The sequence below is a fragment of the Coregonus clupeaformis genome, unplaced genomic scaffold (assembly GCF_020615455.1).
Source record: "Coregonus clupeaformis isolate EN_2021a unplaced genomic scaffold, ASM2061545v1 scaf0288, whole genome shotgun sequence".
NCBI lineage: Eukaryota > Metazoa > Chordata > Actinopteri > Salmoniformes > Salmonidae > Coregonus > Coregonus clupeaformis.
This window is the reverse complement of record NW_025533743.1, coordinates 320,244-332,516: the sequence shown is the minus strand read 5'-3', so window position 1 is coordinate 332,516 and position 12,273 is coordinate 320,244. Positions and strand designations below refer to the sequence as shown.

The window sequence follows — 12,273 nt, the reverse complement described above, 5'->3', positions numbered from 1 at the left end:
CACTCACTGGGACAGAACCAGCAGGTCAGACATCTCTTACAGGAGAACTGAGCTTTCATAGCACTGGTTTCTGTTAAGAGGGTGGTGGTGGTGATGAGGATTTTATAATGAGGAATAGGAGGAGTTTGTAATATTGTGTGCTACTCTCTTCCTACATTGTACCAGATTATGTCCTATGTGTTCCAGTCTGTATTCTCCCTGAGCCCTTATGGCATCAGCCCTGGACATACACAGGTCTACCTCATCAGGAACCAACTCAACCACTGCTGCACCAAGCTGGCCAGACAACAGAACAACATCCAAAGGTGGGATACAGTAAAGCCTTGACCATAAACAGCGATGACATTACTGTATTTGCGATGACATTACTGTATTGTGACCAAATGCAAGGGCTTGTTCCTGTTCAGTAGTGAAAATGCATATTGTCCACTTCAACTAAAACATGATTTCATTTAACAGAATGAGGCAGCTTTTGAATGATCTCCTACACGAACAACAGTCTCAACCTCCTTGCCTCCCCAGTAAAGACCTTGAAGATGAGTGGCATCAACACCTTCTCATATCCTCCCTCAGGCAAGGTCTTTATTTAACTCTCCAGGTTTCAATGCAAGCTGGGGATTTTGTATGACTTAACAAGAACAAAGTGTTTAAAAAGTATGAATAGTGAATTATAATTAATCATTGATCAGTAACTGTTTGTATCTTTTCAGGATTTGACCCATGTCCTGCACCTCACCCATCTATGGGGGAATTACCAGATCCCCAGTCAAGCACCAGATGGCAGCAGTGGGCTGAGCCGAAGTCCTCTGTGCTGACAGCTCATGATACAGCCTTTCCACAGCCATTTGATAGCCACTCTATGAATGGGCCAGAACAATGGTAAACCTACTGCAATCACAGTGTTTGGAGCTGCCTCCTCCTCTGTTTGTTTCATGGTAAATTACATCATGATTTGTTATTGAAAAGCACACTCAATTTGAGACAGTGGAAGCCTGTGCCTGCTCAGTTGTGAGAATGTTTTCTTATTGGGTTGGCATACTAAATACATGTTGTTAATGGAGACAATATTCCAGAATAGAACAACTTGGATTCTCAATTCTAGGGTTCCTGAGGAGGAGGAGGAGGAGGAGGAGGAGGAGGACAGAAGCACACTGCCAAGAGCCGTCAGCTTGGCGGATGTCCATGTTGGAAGTCCAGACCAGCTAGGTGGTAAAGCGAAGAGCCAGAAAACCTCCAGGTTATTTCCTCTCCATAGAAATGGCAGGAGCAGTCGGTTTGGAGAGAAATCTTCTAGAATTCTCACCAGCAGTCTATCCAACCCCGTGGACACCACCGCCAGCCCAATGACAACCCTCAAATCCAACAAGGCCACCGCCCCCGTCAGCCTCATGTCTAAACACAGCCTGTCCTCGTCTAAGAACAAGAGGAACCAGAGTAGAGGACACAGAAGAACCCCTGGTGAGTGAAGGGGATTATAGAGCAATGAATCTGATGCATTTGTGCATACAACTAAAAATCACTTTTGACTAGGGCCCATGGTCAAAAGTAGTGTACTGCATAGGAAATAGGGTGCCATATGGGACACAGCCATTGACCTAAAAGGAATGTTTGTTGATTTGTGTGTTGACAGATGCGGGGGTCACTGATGGTTCATTGTTTGAGGTGTTGCGTGAGACCATCCACTCTGAGGTTGCTTCTGTGATATCTCAGGATGAGACCAGGCCCTGTTTTCTCAAAGAGCTGTTCCAGCAGCTGTAGCTGCTCAACACGGACTACCTACGGCAGAGAGCACTGTTCGCCCTGAAGCTGTAGCTGCTCAACACGGACTACCTACGGCAGAGAGCACTGTTCGCCCTGAAGCTGTAGCTGCTCAACACGGACTACCTACGGCAGAGAGCACTGTTCGCCCTGAAGCTGTAGCTGCTCAACACGGACTACCTACGGCAGAGAGCACTGTTCGCCCTGAAGCTGTAGCTGCTCAACACGGACTACCTACGGCAGAGAGCACTGTTCGCCCTGAAGCTGTAGCTGCTCAACACGGACTACCCTACGGCAGAGAGCACTGTTCGCCCTGAAGCTGTAGCTGCTCAACACGGACTACCTACGGCAGAGAGCACTGCTCGCCCTGAAGCTGTAGCTGCTCAACACGGACTACCTACGGCAGAGAGCACTGTTCGCCCTGAAGCTGTAGCTGCTCAACACGGACTACCTACGGCAGAGAGCACTGTTCGCCCTGAAGCTGTAGCTGCTCAACACGGACTACCTACGGCAGAGAGCACTGCTCGCCCTGAAGCTGTAGCTGCTCAACACGGACTACCTACGGCAGAGAGCACTGTTCGCCCTGAAGCTGTAGCTGCTCAACACGGACTACCTACGGCAGAGAGCACTGTTCGCCCCTGAAGCTGTAGCTGCTCAACACGGACTACCTACGGCAGAGAGCACTGTTCGCCCTGAAGCTGTAGCTGCTCAACACGGACTACCTACGGCAGAGAGCACTGTTCGCCCTGAAGCTGTAGCTGCTCAACACGGACTACCTACGGCAGAGAGCACTGTTCGCCCTGAAGCTGTAGCTGCTCAACACGGACTCACCTACGGCAGAGAGCACTGTTCGCCCTGAAGCTGTAGCTGCTCAACACGGACTACCTACGGCAGAGAGCACTGTTCGCCCTGAAGCTGTAGCTGCTCAACACGGACTACCTACGGCAGAGAGCACTGTTCGCCCCTGAAGCTGTAGCTGCTCAACACGGACTACCTACGGCAGAGAGCACTGTTCGCCCTGAAGCTGTAGCTGCTCAACACGGACTACCTACGGCAGAGAGCACTGTTCGCCCTGAAGCTGTAGCTGCTCAACACGGACTACCTACGGCAGAGAGCACTGTTCGCCTCCTGAAGCTGTAGCTGCTCAACACGGACTACCTACGGCAGAGAGCACTGCTCGCCCTGAAGCTGTAGCTGCTCAACACGGACTACCTACGGCAGAGAGCACTGTTCGCCCTGAAGCTGTAGCTGCTCAACACGGACTACCTACGGCAGAGAGCACTGTTCGCCCTGAAGCTGTAGCTGCTCAACACGGACTACCTACGGCAGAGAGCACTGTTCGCCCTGAAGCTGTAGCTGCTCAACACGGACTACCTACGGCAGAGAGCACTGTTCGCCCTGAAGCTGTAGCTGCTCAACACGGACTACCTACGGCAGAGAGCACTGTTCGCCCTGAAGCTGTAGCTGCTCAACACGGACTACCTACGGCAGAGAGCACTGTTCGCCCTGAAGCTGTAGCTGCTCAACACGGACTACCTACGGCAGAGAGCACTGTTCGCCCTGAAGCTGTAGCTGCTCAACACGGACTACCTACGGCAGAGAGCACTGTTCGCCCTGAAGCTGTAGCTGCTCAACACGGACTACCCTACGGCAGAGAGCACTGTTCGCCCTGAAGCTGTAGCTGCTCAACACGGACTACCTACGGCAGAGAGCACTGTTCGCCCTGAAGCTGTAGCTGCTCAACACGGACTACCTACGGCAGAGAGCACTGCTCGCCCTGAAGCTGTAGCTGCTCAACACGGACTACCTACGGCAGAGAGCACTGTTCGCCCTGAAGCTGTAGCTGCTCAACACGGACTACCTACGGCAGAGAGCACTGTTCGCCCTGAAGGTACTGGAACAATTGAACTGTGCCATTTACCATCTACAGGTGTTATACTATAGGCTATTGTCACCACGGTAATACAAGAGCCATATGAGATTGTTGTTTATATATTAATCAATTTTCCATTACTTGTAGGACATAGTGGCTCGGCATCTTTCTGAGAGAGATGTGTCTGAAGACCAGCCTATGCCTCCCAGCCCTGTTCTCCAGGCTTCCGCCACCACAGAACTGACATCCAGAAAGATCATGTTCTCAACGTATGCTGTATGTTTTTCTCTGACCTGCAATCACCTGACTAATGTAACACATGACATCCTTTGTTTGTTTTATGACCAGACCGAAATTACCATAACAAGAATAATATTAATGTCACTGTTTATTGGATTTGTAACAGGATTACTCAGGAAAGAGACAGAAAATAAATGTCTCAGAAGGAGGTGAATGCATGCTATCTATCGCCTCCCACCTTAAGCCATTTACCAATGAGGATCTGGGTAAGAACAGTTCATGGATGTGAACAGTGCTGTCTCCTTAATGAATAGTCAATGCTATATGTCTAAGTGTCTGTTTAACTTTGATCTGTTGCTATGATTGACTGGACACCCTGCTGTTTTCTAGGTGCCTGTGATGGTACTAACTCTTGCTTAACTGAGATCCAGTGTGCACAAGTTGACACTCAACAACTTGACAGGCAGATAAACATTATCATGGCTGAGATCCTTCCCATTTTGAAGGTTAGTGTCACGACTTCCGCCGAGGCTGCCTCCCCTCCTTGTTCGGGCAGGTTTCGGCGTTCGTCGTCACCGGCTCACTAGCTACTGCCGATCCCATTCTCATCACTCCACTTGTCATGTCTTGTCTTGTCAATCACACACACCTGGTGCTCATTCCCCTAATTAGTATGTGTATAAGTGTTCCCTCTGTTCCCCTTGTCTTTGTGAGTGATTGTTTCATTGGAGAGCGAGTAGCTCGGTTGAGCTACTCTTCCATTTGTTATTGCCAAGGTGGAATATTTCCCTTGTAATAGTTTTGTAATGACGGTTGGTGCGTTTTATTTATGTAAACGGGATAAACTCTGGACTTCGGTGTTTTACCTCCTGCGCTTGACTCCTTCATTCACACCTCATCACAGTTAGACACAATGCTTGGTGTAGGCTACTTGCGATTTCAATGCCCTGAATGTGTATACTCATTATATTTTTACAATTTCTAAGCTGAAAAAGATTTATTTAGAACTGAAATGAAGAACTTCTTAATTTCTCACAGTGTGTGTTGTGTTGTCAGGAGCGTGTAGAGGAGGAGCTCTTCTTATCTCCTGGCCTCCATCAGACACAAGGTTCTGGCTCTGACAGAGTAAAGGGGCGGGAGCAAAGAATTCATCCGGTTCTTCCACAAACAGCTCAATGATGTTCTGCAGGTGAGAAAACATCACGTCCTGTCAGCATCCCAAATGGCACCCTATTCCCTATAAAGTGCACTACTTTTGACCCATACTGTAGGGCTCTGGTCAAAAGTAGTGCGCTATGTAGGGAATTGGTGTTTATTTTATTTACCATCATATAGCTGTTTGACAAATGCAGCCAAATTGTTATTTCATTTATTCATTGTTTTCCAGGAGACAAAATCATTGGCGGAACAACAGCCATACCCGACATCACTGGAAGATGAAGATAAAGTATATTTACTATTTTAGTCCTGTCTTTTCCCCTTTTAATTTACATACACTATATATACAAAAGTATGTGGACAACCCTTCAAATTAGTAAAATCGAGCACACAGCCATGCAATCTCCATAGACAAATATTGGCAGTAGAATGGCCTTACTGAAGGACTCAATGACTTTCAACGTGGCACCGTCATAGGATGCCACCTTTCCAACAAGTCAGTTTGTCAAATTTCTGCCCTGCTAGAGCTGCCCCAGTCAACTGTATATGCTGTTATTGTGAAGTGGAAACGTCTAGGAGCAACATCAGCTTAGCCGCAAAGTGGTAGGCCACACAAGCTTACAGAATGGGACCGCCAAGTGCTGAAGTGCGTAGCGCGTAGAAATCGTCTGTCCTCGGTTGCAACACTCACTATCAAGTTCCAACTGCCTCTGGAAGCAATTTCAGCACAAGAACTGGTCTTTGAGAGCTTCATAGAATGGGTTTCCATGGCCGAGCAGCCGCACACAAGCCTAAGATCACCATGTGCAATGCAAGCGTCTGCTGGGGTGGTGTAAAGCTTGCCGCCATTGGACTCTGGAGCAGTGGAAACGGGTTCTCTGGAGTGATGAATCACGCTTCATCATCTGGCAGTCCGACGGACGAATCTGGGTTTGGCGGATGCCAGGAGAATGCTACCTGCCCCAATGCATAGTGCCAACTGTAAAGTTTGGTGGAGGAGGAATAATTTGTCTGGGGCTGTTTTTCATGGTTCGGGCCAAGCCTCTTAGTTCCAGTGAAGGGAAATCTTAACGCTACAGCGTACACTGACATTCTAGACGATTCTGTGCTTCCAACTTTGTGGCAATAGTTTGGGAAGGACCTTTCCTGTTTCAGCATGTCAATGCCCCCTTGCACAAAGTGAGGTCCCTACAGAAATGGTTTGTTGAGATTGGTGTGGGAAGAACTTGACTGGCCTGCACAGAGCCCTGACCTCAACTTCATCGAACACCTTTGGGATCAATTGGAATGCCAACTGCGAGCCAGGCCTAATTGTACCCTATTCCCTATGTAGTGCACTACTTCTGACCATAGCCCTGATCAAAAGTAGTGCACTACATAGTGAACAGGGTGCCGTTTGAGATGTAGACCCTGCCATCTACAAAATTCCTAAACTACTGTATCTTGAATGTGTTTTGTTAGGACAAGGATGAAGCAGAGCGGAGGGAGAATGTGCTGAGGCAGGGGAAAGGATGACTAGTTTGAAAGATAACAGCTGCAATGATGCCTTAGAAGGAGAAGAAGTGGAAGATCTGAATGACAGTGAAGGACTGCTTCTATCAATAAGTAAGCTTCAAAATTGTATTTCACCTTGGTTAATACATATATGATTTTGATATTGTGTGAAGTGTTTGATTTGGTCTGTGTTGGTCCTGTAGACCTGTCTAAGGCAGACACCCAGGCTCTGACTAACTACAGCAGCAGAGAGGACGAGAATGAGGAAGAGGAAGAAAAAGACTTAAAGGCTGAGCCTGATGACGTCCAGACCTCTCTCCAAGCCAGTAACGACTCTCTCCAAGCCAGTAACGACTCTCTCCAAGCCAGTAACGACTCTCTCCAAGCCTATATAGTATACTATACTCTCCTCCTCCTGAGTTATCAAGCCCTGAGTAACCATAATGGGGTCACATGTATTCATTTATCCTTTACAATAGGGAGGGTCAGGAAATGTAAGCCAAAAGTCGGATGAGGATGTTTTTGTCAAAGTGGAAGATATACCACCGCCGCAACATCCTGAAGTTAATAAGGTATGTCCTGATGATGCAAACAACAAATAAAATGTGAAATATTAGCAATGTCACTGACTACTGATGCAGATGGAAATAACATATTTGTTGCTTTTTTCATAAAGGAGGAGATTCAAAAAAGTTGAACTGAAGATCAGAAAAGCAGTTTGTCTGAGGTAGTTGATGGAAAAAACAGTACCAACAAGAAATCTCAAGCTTGACTCTGACGGTACAGGACAACTTCACAACAGTTGAATCAATTATTAAAGAAAACAACAATTCTGAAAACTCTTGAATCTCTTAAAACGAAATATAACTTTTCAATTACAGTAATCCCAAGTTTGACACTTTTCTGAATATTCTTCTTCCCCTGTGAGACAAACGTAGAATGTGAAATATTAAACAAACCTGATATAGTGATAGTAAAACACTTTTATGCCACAGTGTTTGTTTCATCCATGGAAGTGTCCCTGGCCTAGAGGCACGACGTCGTCTCATTCTTCTCTTAACTGATGGTTCACAGCATACATCAGCAAGGAAAGTGTTTCCATATCAAAAACAAATCAATACATGATCAAATGTGAAACCTAGTGATTTGTCGGTGGATAGCTGTTTATTAGAGATCAGGATGGGCTTCGGACAGATTTTCCCTACATCTCTTCTGTGTCTGATTTTACATTCACTGAAGCAATCCACTGTAATGAAGAAGAACGATATAACTGATTACTCAACCATGATTCTCATTCAAACACTCAGGGATCAGTTTCTATGGCTACATGGATTCTGATACAGTTAGAGATCTTTATCTTAATCTAACCATGTTATTTTATGGTGGACTAAATGTATGTAGGCTGTGACGACCCTCCCACTCTGTCTGCCGTATTCTCTCTTTGCTCTTTTTCCTTATTAGGATGCCGGTGGGCGGAGTTGGGAGGGTCGTCAGCTACATGGGAAACACCTGGGCCGGGTGTGTCCCAGCATAAATGGACCTCTTCCACATTCATTGAGGAGACTCTCTCCAGGCAGATACTTTGACTTTGGTTGGGGTATTTTTGTGGCCTTTTTGGTTGTTTGCTTTGGCACCTCTCAACACTTTTCCATATTACATTTATGCATGCAAACACTCACTTACACTACTGATTACTGATTACACACCCCATTGTTATTTGATTTAGTTTAGTTAATAAATATATACTTTGAGTATTCCTTGTCTCCACCTGTCTCCCTTTTGTTACGAACTTGAGCCGGTTCGTGACAAGGCTGCATTGGGATATAAGTTCACAACATAAGGAAACATTTCCTTCCTTGTTTCCTCTCGTTTCCTCTGACAATGCCTGTTTCTGATAATAACAATAACAAGAATTACAAGAATAACCATAACAAGAATAATAATAATAATAACTAATAATCATAATAATAATGGTAATAAAAGCGGCCTGTTTCTAGTTCCCAAGTGCCAACTCTGTCTATAGATGTTGAACCTATAACCTCTGTTGGCAATCCCTTGTTCAGCAGCACAGCATGGTCTGTCATGTGAAGTGGGACTAGATGGGGGAGAGAGTCCAGGATGTTTTTCAGTACATGATAATGTTTACTGCCTGCTGTTGTATTGGGCTGGTGATTGTGAAAGCACTGAGTCAGCCTTTATGGACCTCGATGACATACTGTCCTGAACCTCTGGTTTGAATGAAGAGCTTTTTAGGACGATATGCATCATTCCCTTAGCTCTTCTATAATTGTATAGCGGAATGACTGTCTCTGACTGGGCTTAGTGAATAATTTATTATTAAAAGTATTATTTTCCCCTAAATTGTACCCCTTAACTTTGTTTTAGTCTATAGTAGACAGAATATGAGCAGTAAAAGAGATTACTCATCCTGATTACGCAGGAAAGTATAGTCTTGCCCATGTTTAAATGCAATGTTCTTTTATTTTTCTTTAACAAGCTTAAATGTGTCATACAAAAAGCATTGATATAGTAAACATTAAGTAAAACAATGATCCTTGTGTGAAGAGAATATGTAGGAACAAACTGTTCTGACGCTTGGTCTTGATGGGCGCTGAACTAGTAGACGACTGCTTCATCGGTATACTGCAGCAGAAATGGTCAGACTCATCATTTATCTGTCCACAACACCTCTGCCTGCCTTTATGTTGACTCACAACATAATAATGAATGGTTGCCAGAGGAGAGTGTAAAGTAGCAGACAGTATTGTGTTCCAGTGTTGGGCCAATGTCGTGTATTTGATGAATTACGTCATGTTTTGCATACTGTCTGTATCTAGTTTGACCACTAGATTTATCTCGATGTCTAATGATTTCCTGGGAGACTAGACTGTTTCCAATAGTGTTCCAACTGTTTTGGCCTCAAATCATTTATGAACGCTCTCTATTGTCGTTTTCTGGATTGACTCTGTTAATAAAACGACTGTGCTTAGACCATAAAATGCAATTTACCTGAACAGAAGTGGAATTGGTGCCACCATGTGTCTTTACTGAACACATCATTCAGAACTGTCCTCTTTCTTCACCATACTGGAATAGACACCCCTGCTCTTTGGTCTTTGAATAATTCAAACCTCACCATCCATGAACTGCAAGTTCTGTGAGTCAGAAAAAGGGGTTATCAAGAGTTGTTTTTAGGAGTACCTTGTGATGAGTCGTTTTGCTGAAATGCTTGAGGAAACACAGAGGCTGGCTGAGATGAAATCAGTGACACAGAGATGCCTCTGATTTTCCTGTTGCTTTGAACAACTACCTTCAAAGCAATTTATTGGGGTGATAGCCTACCGAGTCAAACTTAGTAACTTTTGAAGTACACAGTAATGAACTGTACCTGAGACCAAAAAGCTACCAGAATCCAGAAACAGAATTACTTTCACATTTATGTGAGTTCATTCAATGAGACTCGTGCTTGATAAACCTAAGTAGAGGAAAATAGGCTTTGGCACAAGGTGGAACATCACATTTCACCACAACAACAACTCTTATGGAGCAGGACCAGTTAGGTACCTGGCATCACTTCCTTGTTGTGTACACAGTCTTATATTGTTTCTCCAACAGCTCAGAGACACAGTTTCTCTCCTAGGAATAAAAAGGGGATGTGATCTCTTAGCACCAAGGGCTTTTAGTACGTCCCAAATGTCACCCTATTCCCAATTTAGTGCACTACTTTTGACCAGGGCCCATGCACTCTTGGGAATAGGGTGCCATTTGGGATGCACATATATTTATTTCCCTAATAACCAGAGCATCAGCGTTAAAGAGCAACTGTCTTAAAAAATCACGAATCCCTTTGAAAACGGCCTACAGTGCATTCGGAAAGTATTCAGACCCCTTCACTTTTTAATTTTCCATTTTAGTCATTTAGCAGATGCTCTTATCCAGAGCGACTTACAGTTAGTGAGTGCATAATTTATTTTTCTTCATATTGGTCCCCTGTGGGAAACGAACCCACAACCCTGGCGTTGCAAACGCCATTCTCTACCAACTGAGCTACACGGGACTTCCACATTTTGTTACATTACAGCCTTTTTCTAAAATGGATTCAAAAAAAAATGGTCCTCATCAATCTACACACAATACCCCATATTGACAATATGAAAACAGGTTTTTAGACATTTTTGCAAATTTATTAAAAATAAAAACAGAAATATCTTATTTACATAAGTCTTCAAACCCTTTGCTATGAGACTCGAAATTGAGCTCAGGTGCATCCTGTTTCCATTGATCATCCTTGAGATGTTTCTACAACTTGATTGGATTCCACCTGTGGTAAATTCAATTGATTGGACAGGATTTGGAAAGGCACACACCTGTCTATTTAAGGTCCCACAGTTGACAGTGCATGTCAGAGCAAAAACCAAGCCATGAAGTCGAAGGAATTGTCCTTAGAGCTCCGAGACAGGATTGTGTCGAGGCACAGATCTGGGGGAAGGCTACCAAACAATTTCTGCAGCATTGAAGGTCCCCAAGAACACAGTGGCCTCCATCATTCTTGAATGGAAGAAGTTTGGAACCACCAAGACTCTTCCTAAGAGCTGGCCGCCCGGCCAAACTGAGCATTCGGGGAAGAAGGACCTTGGTCAGGAGGTGACCAAGAACCCGATGGTCACTCTGACAGTGCTCCAGAGTTCCTCTGTGGAGATGGGAGAACCTTCCAGAAGGACAACCATCTCTGCAGCACTCCACCAATCAGGGATTTATGGTAGAATGGCCACACGAAAGCCACTCCTCAGTAAAAGGCACATGACAGCCCGCTTGGAGTTTGCCATTAGGCACCTAAAGGATTCTCAGACCATGAGAAACAAGATTCTCTGGTCTGATGAAACCAAGATTGAACTCTTTAGCCTGACTGCCAAGCGTCACGTCTGGAGGAAACCAGGCACTGCTCATCACCTGGCCAGTACCATTCCTATGGTGAAGCATGGTGGTGGCAGCTTTATGCTGTGGGGATGTTTTTCAGTGGCAGGGACTGGGATACTAGTCAGGATCGAGGGAAAGATGAATCGAGCAAAGTACAGAGAGATCCTTGATGAAAACCTGCTCCAGAGCACTCAGGACCTCAGACTAGGGCGAAGGTTCACCTTCCAACAGGACAACGACCCTAAGTACATAGCCGAGACAACGCAAGAGTGGCTTCAGAAGTCTCAATGTCCTTGAGTGGCCCAGCCAGATTCCGGACTTGAACCCGATCGAACATCTCTGGAGAGACCTGAAAATAGCTGTGCAGCGACGCTCCCCATCCGACCTGACAGAGCTTGAGAGGATCTGCAGAGAAGAATGGGAGAAACTCTCCAAATACAGGTGTGCCAAGCTTGTAGCGTCATCCCCAAGAAGACTCTAGGCTGTAATCGCTGCCAAAGGTGCTTCAACAAAGTACTGAGTAAAGGGTCTGAATACTTATGTAAATGTGATATTTCCGTTTTTTATTTGTAATACATTTGCAGAAATTTATATAAACCTGTTTTTGCTTTGTCATTATTGGGTATTGTGTGTAGATTAATGAGGGGGGTAAAACAATCTAATCAATTTTAGAATAAGGCTGTAACCTACCAAAATGTGGAAAAAGTCAAGGGGTCTGAAAACTTTCTGAAGGCACTGTATATGGATGTTAAAATGGGGGTTGAAAGCAGTATCCTAACTTCCTTTCATGAAGAAGCTCATTAAGGCTACTGTAGGTCTGACTAACCTGACCG

The 12,273-nt window shown here is 45.1% G+C and overlaps 1 long non-coding RNA gene across 1 annotated transcript; it reads left to right on the top strand.

The window, feature by feature from the left end:
* Positions 1 to 3,408: 3,408 nt before the first annotated feature.
* On the top strand, positions 3,409 to 7,985 carry LOC121586971. Its single transcript, XR_006658503.1, has 9 exons — positions 3,409 to 3,649; positions 3,779 to 3,907; positions 4,038 to 4,137; positions 4,262 to 4,377; positions 4,928 to 5,060; positions 5,259 to 5,318; positions 6,491 to 6,634; positions 6,727 to 7,095; positions 7,200 to 7,985. It is a non-coding gene; the product is annotated as an uncharacterized LOC121586971 (long non-coding RNA).
* Positions 7,986 to 12,273: the final 4,288 nt, after the last annotated feature.